The sequence below is a fragment of the Sparus aurata genome, chromosome 10 (genome assembly GCF_900880675.1).
Source record: "Sparus aurata chromosome 10, fSpaAur1.1, whole genome shotgun sequence".
NCBI classification, from domain to species: domain Eukaryota; kingdom Metazoa; phylum Chordata; class Actinopteri; order Spariformes; family Sparidae; genus Sparus; species Sparus aurata.
The window spans coordinates 9,096,642-9,106,299 of NC_044196.1; positions in this window are offsets into that span (position 1 = coordinate 9,096,642).

A 9,658-nucleotide genomic window follows, 5' to 3' on the forward strand; every position below is an offset into this window, starting at 1 on the left:
TGTAGTGTTTCTCTGAGTTTATACAGTCTCAAAATTGACCACTTTCTCCGCAAGCAGACTATGACACACGAATCGGTGTTGCTTTCTTGTAAATTCGACATTAGAAACAAACATTAAGATGCTATATAAACATTAGGATGTTTGATTATTTGTAAAAGAGTCAGTTTGTGGCCTCCTCATGCGACTCTTCACCTTTGTCGGCTCATCGCTGTCGGATACATTTAAAGATAACTAGAACTTCAGATCAAACTTGTTTCCATCAGTGGAGTGTTTCCCATCATGCACTGTGTTCTGTGGAGAGAAGAGAAACATCTGCAGCTTCTTTATGATTTAACTCTGATGCTTCACACACAGATAGATATATATGAGAGGAAGTTGGAGAGGAGACAAACTGTGATTTCACTCTGAAGCTGTGCAGGAAACTGTAAACCAGCAGACAGTCAGAGACAGAGCAGTGTGTCTGTGAAGTGAAACAAGTGAACAAGCTCATTGTGTCTTTTGAGCATGCAGGAGCTCATACCATGTGCGTAACACGCCAGGGCATGTCAGTTATGTGCACATACCTCTGATGATATCAACCCCAGTCCAGTTGTATGTTTATCAAATTACAGGTCTCACTGTGAGACAGTGCTGTGGTTGTAAACATTGCATGGGTACACTTGGAATATAAACATTGCAACTGTAGATACACAGTCACAGTCTATGTTGTGGTCAGGTCTCACATTAGCAATGCATCCTTTTTCACAGGCTGATCTGTGGTCTTTCAAGGGTATTGTAAAGTAAAATAAGTAAAGCCTTGGTTCCAAAATATGTCTACTTGAAATGTCAAGATGAAGAAGAATCTTAAACTTAAAATGGAAATGTGATTTTCCTCAACTCTGCTCTTTAAATGTGCAGTTCCTCCTACATGTTGTTTGCAGGACTGATGTATGTACAGGGTGGGGTTGACTGTCACTGTCCAACTGTAAAGTGTGTTAATGAAGCAACAAAGAGCTGCTGACTACATACAAACAAGTTCCAGAGACTCAGTGAGTATAATTGTTGAAAAGACTCACTGACCTCATATGTCTTAGAATATATACCGATCCATCATATGCGCCTCCAAAAAATGAAATCAAACACTGTAAATGTATTTCTTATTTTCAGTCAAATAAGAAATACCTCTTGATGAATGATCAGTGAACATTTCGGTCAGAATCACTGGACACAGAACTCCTTCCAGAGACCCTCAGAGTGACAGGAGCTTATAAAGGTAAACAGGTGGCACATGGACCTGGAGATGAACAGTCAACTTATCAGCCAATCAAAAGAAAAAATCACTGAGAACTAGTTTGGTAACAGATTATTAGTTTTATAAACAAGAGCACCAACCATAGGCCCTAGATGGCCATGCATTCATACATTTTATTTCCTTCGTTTTCCTCCGTGATAACGAGTTAATTTCATTTGTTTTCCCGGGATACCAGGAACATTTTCTTGAGATCTCGAGATAACAAAACTTGAGAAAACAAAACGATAGCGTAGTATAAATTATTGCAGGAAACATAATTCAGTGTAGCAACATGGAGGTGCAGGAACATATTGATCATCGTGTCACATATCTTTACACTTCAGTGAGCCTAATCTAAAAAGACGGTTAGCAAGGCTTCAGCTACACCGGCAGAGCAATCTAAGTTAGCCTGATGTCATCGTTAACTACATTGCTAAAAGCCCGGGACTATGTAGCTGGTAAAGCTATGTAGTTAACGACGACATCAGGCTAACTTGGATTGCTCCTCCGCAATGTTCTTGTTTTGCACAGTGACATGCATTCTGCTGTGTGTTTGTGTGTGTGTGTATGTGAGAGAAAGAGGGAGTGACACACATTGTTTTCTTCTTCTTTGTTATTCCTGTTATACTGACAACAAGCTACTTGTTTAAACTGAAGCCTGTTACCTTACTACTTTTTTAATGACATGACATGATTTAATATACTAGCCTACACTATGGTTTTTGTTTTCTCAAGATCTCAAATTAATTATATTGTTAGCTCAGGAAAACAAAGTTTTGTTATCTCGAGATCTCAAGAAAATTAACCTGTTATCTCGGGAAAGCAAATGAAATTAACTCGTTGTCACGGAAAAACTGAGGAAATAAAATGTATGAATGCATGGCCGTTTCGGGCTTCCGTATGAAACATCTGTTGGCCCCGGCTTCTTTTCTTTCTGTTTCAGTCCCATCGTCTCTGCACTGCTGATGACACAATGATCGAGCTTCAGCAGCTTCATATTAACAACTCTAGATGTGGCAGCAGCTGTTTAATAATAAGTACAATTTCATTTATCGATTGTCTTCCTCAAATATATTGTTATGCTTTCTACCTTTAAAACACTAATGAAAAGGGAATGGATAGAAAAATTGTGGAGCACATTTCAGTGCTCTCTGTGTGTGCGTCATAACCTGATCAGATACACAAATTGTGACACATTGTGTGAAGAACAGTAAATTGTTTTGGGTGTCACCTCAGCCTCTCTCTGTAATCCGTTTGTGGAGCAGGTGAATGACCCTGTACTGCCATCTAGTGGCCAGTTTTAGCAAGGTATAAAAGGGAGGAGACTATGAGCCCTGTAAAGTCACCTGTGAGCATCTCAATCGCCTTCTCCTTTGTCTCCGCTGGGTCGGTGCTGCATCTGTGCTGCTGAGTCTCTCCTTTGTCTGGATTATTTGTGGTACTCCGAGTAAGTTTGCTTTGAACCATGTATTGTAATCACGTACCATCTTTATGTTGATTAGGTTGCTGCAGTCTGTCAGTCTGCAGTTTGTTTTATTATTATTAGGAGGCAGATGTCTCTCCAAACGGCACCTTCAGCATGACAAACAATTAGCTCCCTTGGTAAAGTGGAACGAGGTATGTGGAACTCAAATTTTGGGCAATTACTTTTATCCTTGAGGTGTCCAGATTTATTTTTGGTTAATCAAGTTTTAACAATGAGTGTACATGTTTTCTAATAAATGTATCTCTTATTTTATTATTGAATGGAGGTGATTGTATTGAGGGTTTGGAAATTGTAAATCAAATGTTTCATGTATTTAATCTGATCTCTTTATTTTCTTTCTGTATTCCCTTTGCATAGTTTTCACGGTGCTACAGCACACAACAAAAACTAAGCACCCGTCATGAATCTCTCCGCCTCATTTTGTTGATGCCAAGGGTCCGCTACACAATGAGTCTCAGAGCAATAGCGAGATATATTATTTTGCACCTTTAATACTTTAAGTCTATTATTCTTCATACTTTAAACAGACTTTTAATCAGTCTAAACTTTTCAGACAAATGTAATAATATATTCGTTTTATTTTCTGTCACGTGTCAAAACAGGAAGTCAACTTTACTTTCACTTTCAACTCTAATTTTCTCTCTCGCTGATGGCGAAGCAGAAAGTTCCGCCGGTGAGTAAACACCTCTAACAGAATCTAACAGAACCCATCTAGCTAATGAAGTGGACCTGAATATATGCAGCATGTCGGTACCAGTGCAGGTTCAGTTCAGGTGTCAGTAACTTCACGCAGCGAGCTGCAAACAGAGAATTGTTCGAGGAGATTCCGCCATTGTCGACGATCTGCGCCTCAGAAGAAGCAGGAAGAAGAATCAAAGTCAAAATGTAGAAAAGTCATTTAACTTCTGTTGAATAGTGCCTGAAAATGTATTGATGTGAAATATTAATAATGAGACTTCCACCTCTGATCAGCTGTCACTGACAGTATATTAAAAACTGACAGTTGATATCTATAAACATTTAAGTTACACAGTGTACTCGACAGTTACTCTGTTTCCCATAATATAAACCAGACAGCACAGAAACATGATGATTCTAACACTGTAACACGTTACAGACTGTAAGATAATAATTTAATCAGGTATTAATGAATCCATAGAAATCTGTGAATCAACATGCTGATCACTTTTCTTCATGATTAACTGAAGAACAACCAGTGTTAGGGAGTAACGAATTACATGTAACGACGTTACGTAATTTAATTACAAAATTTACGTAATTGTAATCCGTTACATTACTGGGAGGAAATATGTAATTAAATTACAGTTGCTTTTGGAAATTTCAATGATTACAACTTAAGTTACATTTGAAAAATCGCCGCAAAAGCTCGGATTTATCAAATTGTTTTTCGCCCCCCCTGGATTCATGTTTGTTTTTAGTTTTTTTCATATCAACATCCTCCTTCAAAAACTGACGCTTGTGATTGGCTCTCTCTGGTCATGTGCCATTCGACTCAACCGACAAACCGTACGGCGGCAGTCAGATTCAGCAGCAACAGTGTCGGCGGCACACAAGATGTTCCTGGGCTGGAAATACAAAAAACATTTCATACAGACAGAAGCCAGGCTTCCCTGTATTACAAAGGTGGCTCTCTTTTAACCCGGCTAGATCACCATGGTAACTTATGCTTAGCTCATAACCTGGTCCCGACCAGGTTCTGTTCAGAGTTTAATCATAAAATCGGCTATAAAAGCGCCGCTGTTTCACTATTTAACTCATTTACAGCTGGCGTCACCTTTACTTTGAAAGTCCAGTGGAGCTGGATCAGAACAGAGCATTTGTACGGAGGGAGAGATCGCGCTGATCCGCTGCTGTTTACTTTCTCTCTGAGCGTCTCCGCCTACAGATGTTCAGCTGAGGGGATACGCTGCTCAGCTGATGATCCGACTCGCGTCAGGAGGTCATTTATTAGGCTATAGCCTATTTACTTTTATATACAGTCAGTCACCACTGAAAGAAGTTGTGCGCTCGCAGCAAGACAGATTATTTAACTTAATGTGGCCATGAATAAATTAATTGTTTCACCTGTTATGTGTTGCCCAAACGCAAATCTTGAGTAGTCTACTCTGTTTTCTCACATTTAAAAAGGTCTTTGTACAGAGACAACATGAGATTTGCTTGTAGCTACAGCACCTAAAAAACCCACTGTAACCTATTTTCATACGCACACCAGCCTCGCTTTCAATAAAACACACACTGGCATTTTATAATTGCGATCAGTGAAATATTTAAAAACAATATAAAACACAGTTTAAAACAACAGTTGTTGTTGCTCTAAAGCTTCATATTTAAAAGCAGCTCAATGTAGAGCTGTCAGAAATTAAAATCAGCCTCCTCTTGTCATATTTGCAGCAACACTGTTGCTTCAGGCTGTGATCAGGCTTTTTTATATCGCTCATACTCTCTCCATTAAAACAACCTGCTCCTCTTGTCTGAAATCAGCCCGTTGTCGCTCCATTAAGTGAGGAAGTGAGCCTCCTTTGCAGTACAGGCCTGAGGTCAGACTCATAATATATGGTTCAACCTTTGAACTGAAAGGTTTATCACACTATAGGTCTTAAAATGTGAAAATGGTTAGCAGTTGAGAGATTTCATTCAAAATTAAGAAAAGTAATCATAATGTAATCAAATGTAATTAGTTACATTACTTTGAGAAAGTAATTGAAATAGTTACACTACTATTACATTTTCAACGGGGTAACTTGTAATTGTAACCAACTACATTTCCAAAGTAATCTTCCCAACACTGAGAACAACTCATCAGATACTTTATCATCAGTTCCTCTTTTTGTCTGTGTTGGGCAACTTACTTTCTAAATGTAATGTATTATATATTACTAGTTACTTTCATATTAAAGTAATATATTGAGTTACAATATTACTGTCTGCGTAGAGTAATACATTACACTACTTTTAGTTACTTTCACAACATGGCCCATTAACCTCTATAGAGCAGTTAAACAGATGTTTCTAGATGAAGGACTGGTCAGACAGAGGATCACAGTCTGATATATTATGAAGGAGGAATAAGTAAGGGATAATGCCCGACGAGGTGTCCATAAACAGGAGTTAATGGACGAAGCGGAGGCCTAAGAACCGTCCGACACGCAGCGGAGGACGGTTGCCTCCGCGAAGTCCATTAACTCCTGTTTATGGACACCTCGAAGGGCATTATCCCGCTTATACCATGGTCACTTGCCAAAGAAAAGAAATTCGGACCATTATTTTACATTTTCATGCGTTTTACAATCAAAATATAAAGTTTTTCACAAGCCATAACTTAGTTTCCCTGGTAACGCCTGAGGGTTTGACTAATACCTGGAACAATCATTACTCTCCCGTAAGATTCTTATGCAACAGAGACGTTGTTCACTCCTCCAGTAAATAGGACGGATCATAGATACGACTTGGCAACGGGAGATATTCTAGTCCGCTCAGCGATGAGCCAGCAAGCTAACGCTATGCTAGCAAGATTCAAAGTCAATAACATTGCATACGGTTGACAAACAGTAAATATAATTTGACAGTATGCTAGCTAACACGATTAGCTCGCTAACCAGTCATGTCATTGTCCCCAAATCAATAGCAAGATTTTCACGAACAATTGACCGGCCGTGTGTAACGTTACTCTGGCCGCAGCCTGAAGCAGAGAGCTGAACAGCGAACGGGATGTGAGATTATTCGTGTATCAGTAAGTTTAGAGGGGAAGTGAACTTTCTGCAGCTTGTGTGTTACAGTCGCCACCCTGTGGTGTTCAGAGGATAAGACACTGAAGGACTGACGGACTGAACTCAGTGCTGGAAATAAAATATTCAGATTTGATATGCCAGCTAGCGCATTAATTTACAGCGGTGAACAGTCAATTTGACTGGAACTACTTCGTAGGTGTCCATATATCAGGGGTTAATGGACACCCTGCAGCCAATCAGAATCGAGTATTCCCCCAGACCATGGTATAAATATATTTAATTTCATTCTTGTTACATGAAACACAACAGATCTAAACCTTCTATAACGTCTAGAAAGAGACTAAAATCTCCTTTTCTGTGCCTGTTTATGTTACTCCACAGAACATCAGCATGGTGTGATTCAAGAATGTAAACTAAAGTTTGTTATTTCAGTCACACAGAGACTGAACAAAGAACTTCTAGGCTCGGTTCTGTTCAACACACAGAGTCCATATTGACATGTTCCTGTTGGTGTGGACGGGTTCTGAAACAAACAACAATCGAAGCTTCACTTCTGTCTGTAACTCTGCGTTACATGAAATAACTGTAGTTACAACATACTGAAATATTAACTTTAATACATTAAAATAATACGTGACCTCTTAAAGAAATATATAACTGTACGCATTAACCTGAACACTATTTGTCAGTCTGTTAAAATAAGAACAAAATATGTTTCTTTTGTATGATTATGACTGATATAACATATCACACTGACACAAAAAATATATATTCATCAACATCATGTGTGACATTTTCCAGAGCGCCAAGCAACCTCTTAGTTTTGTAATTTCTTCTTATCCCTTACCTTTACTAAAGTGACTATACTGAGTAGTTACTCCATGGTTATGACAACATACTACTGAGTCCACAATAAGTTCCTTAACAACAAACCAGAGACACGAGGATTCTCAAAAATATTTTAATCAATATATTTAAATCTCACGCACATCCTTTAAATTCAAACGTCGACTGCCACAGACTTCGTTTTAAAGGCTCAGCTCAGCTCCTGCACTGGATCACCGGCCCTGATGTGGACGGTCTGTGCACTCTGGACAGTATCTGTCCCAAAGATGTACAACTTTTTTTTTTCTATTTGTATCAAAACTACACATGTAACAACGCAGACAACTGCTTTAAACAGAATATGTGAACATCAAACGAATGAATTAACTCAACGGATGTTATATGTACCGGAAGTCAGTTACACTTGAAGTAAGATTTAAATCCATGAAACAAAATGTGATGTTTTCACTTGATGTTTAACCCTCTATAGAAGCCCTGAGGGTAGGGTTGCACGATATTGGAAAAAACTTAAGTTGCAATTATTTTGAACCCTGCGATATATATTGCGATGTGAAAAAATACAGGAATTTTCATCAGATGACCTGAATAGCACTTCATGTTATGCTGCACTGCTGCTATCTTGTGGACAATTAACCTGCACTGATCTCACCTCTTATTGTCAATGTTATGAGTATGGCTTCTGTCTGTGTTTTAGAGAGATTCTCATTGTTATCTTTCATTGTTTGCTTTTATTGTGCTGGGACCTGAGTACATGTTTCGTTCTATCATTCGTGAATTGAATGACAGTAAACAAAACTTTGAACCTTTTGAGCTCTCCATCTTAAAATGGAACATTCTAGCTTCATAATTAGATTAAGTAACTAACAATGAGTGATGAACAGGTTATTTAACGACTGAAATCTGTTTTTTGTTTTGGACGACAGGGTCGGACGCCTGGAGATTATTAGCGACACATCTACAAAAATATACCTGCATTTCAAAATGATAAGTTTTTGATAAGTGTGGTACAGACGTAAATACAAATTTGTTGTGTTACCTCTCGTTGTGGCACAGAACATGTGTTTGGTAGTGTTGTGTCAGTCACAAACGTGTCGTTCAAAAGAACGAATCTTTTCAGTGAACGAAGTGAACGAAATCACTTCCTGAACTGATACGTTCCTTTCTCAGTTCAGTTGAGCTCAGCAGTGAGCATGCCAGCGGGGAGTGGAACTGCCGCGACTCACACAGAGAACTGTGAGGACGTGATTCCCGTTCGCGCTGATTCGTTCATGATTCGTGAACCTACTGCATACAGAGAACTGTTGCTGAGGATGTGATTCTCGTTCACGTACTGTGCTGAAAGTGGCGCTGTGTCACTCACTCACTCACTCAGGGCAGAGGAGTTGATTCACGTCCAGTAACCTACTGCTACAATTAGCGTTGTGTTGCTAACATCTGTGTAGCTTCACGTTAAGTGATTTTACTGCACAGTAAAAGTCACTAACGTTCGCGAACGTGATTCTCAGCAGGTAACGTAATTCACGTTCTCAGCAGGTCGTTCGCGAACGAGGGAGGGACACCAGTACGTGATTCACGTTCACGTACTGTGCTGAAAGTGGCGCTGTGTCACTCACTCAGGGCAGAGGAGTTGATTCACGTTCAGTAACCGTGCTGCTAAAACTAGCGCTGTGTTGCTAACATCCATGTAGCCTCATGTTGAGTGATTTTACTGTGCACAGAGGACACTTTCACCGTGTAATAATTTTAGTGCATGTATACCACTCAAAGCAGCGCTGCGTCTCCAGCAAATGATTGTGTACTATAGTCTGTGAACGCACCGTCTCTCAGTAAGTGAACGGGAACCTCAGGGCTGATTAATGAACTGAATCACGGATCGTTTGGCTGCTTATCAGTTCAGGGAGTTGGAGAGCACTGAACGATTCGGTGAACGAATCTTTTGAACGAATCATTTTAATGAACGGATTCTAGAGATTCAGTACAGTAAAATCACTAGTGTTTGGTCAATATCATCCTTCTTGTAGCCGAAATAACTCAAGATAACTGACGTTGCTTTTCTTTTTGGCACCAAGTCTTCGTTTTCCCGATGTTCTCTTGTTTCTTGCTCATTTGTCAATGTTGTTACCAGCGACTCACTCCATGTGCAGGGGTTGGTTTGCTTCGGCACACTGATTAAGAACTAATGTAATTGGTGGATCGTTGAGCATGCAGAGTCTGCAGACACAAACACTTTGGAGAAACAACAATTAATAACAGCTTATTAATTTTTCATCAAGTCATAAACACAGGAGAGAAAACTATTTAAATCAG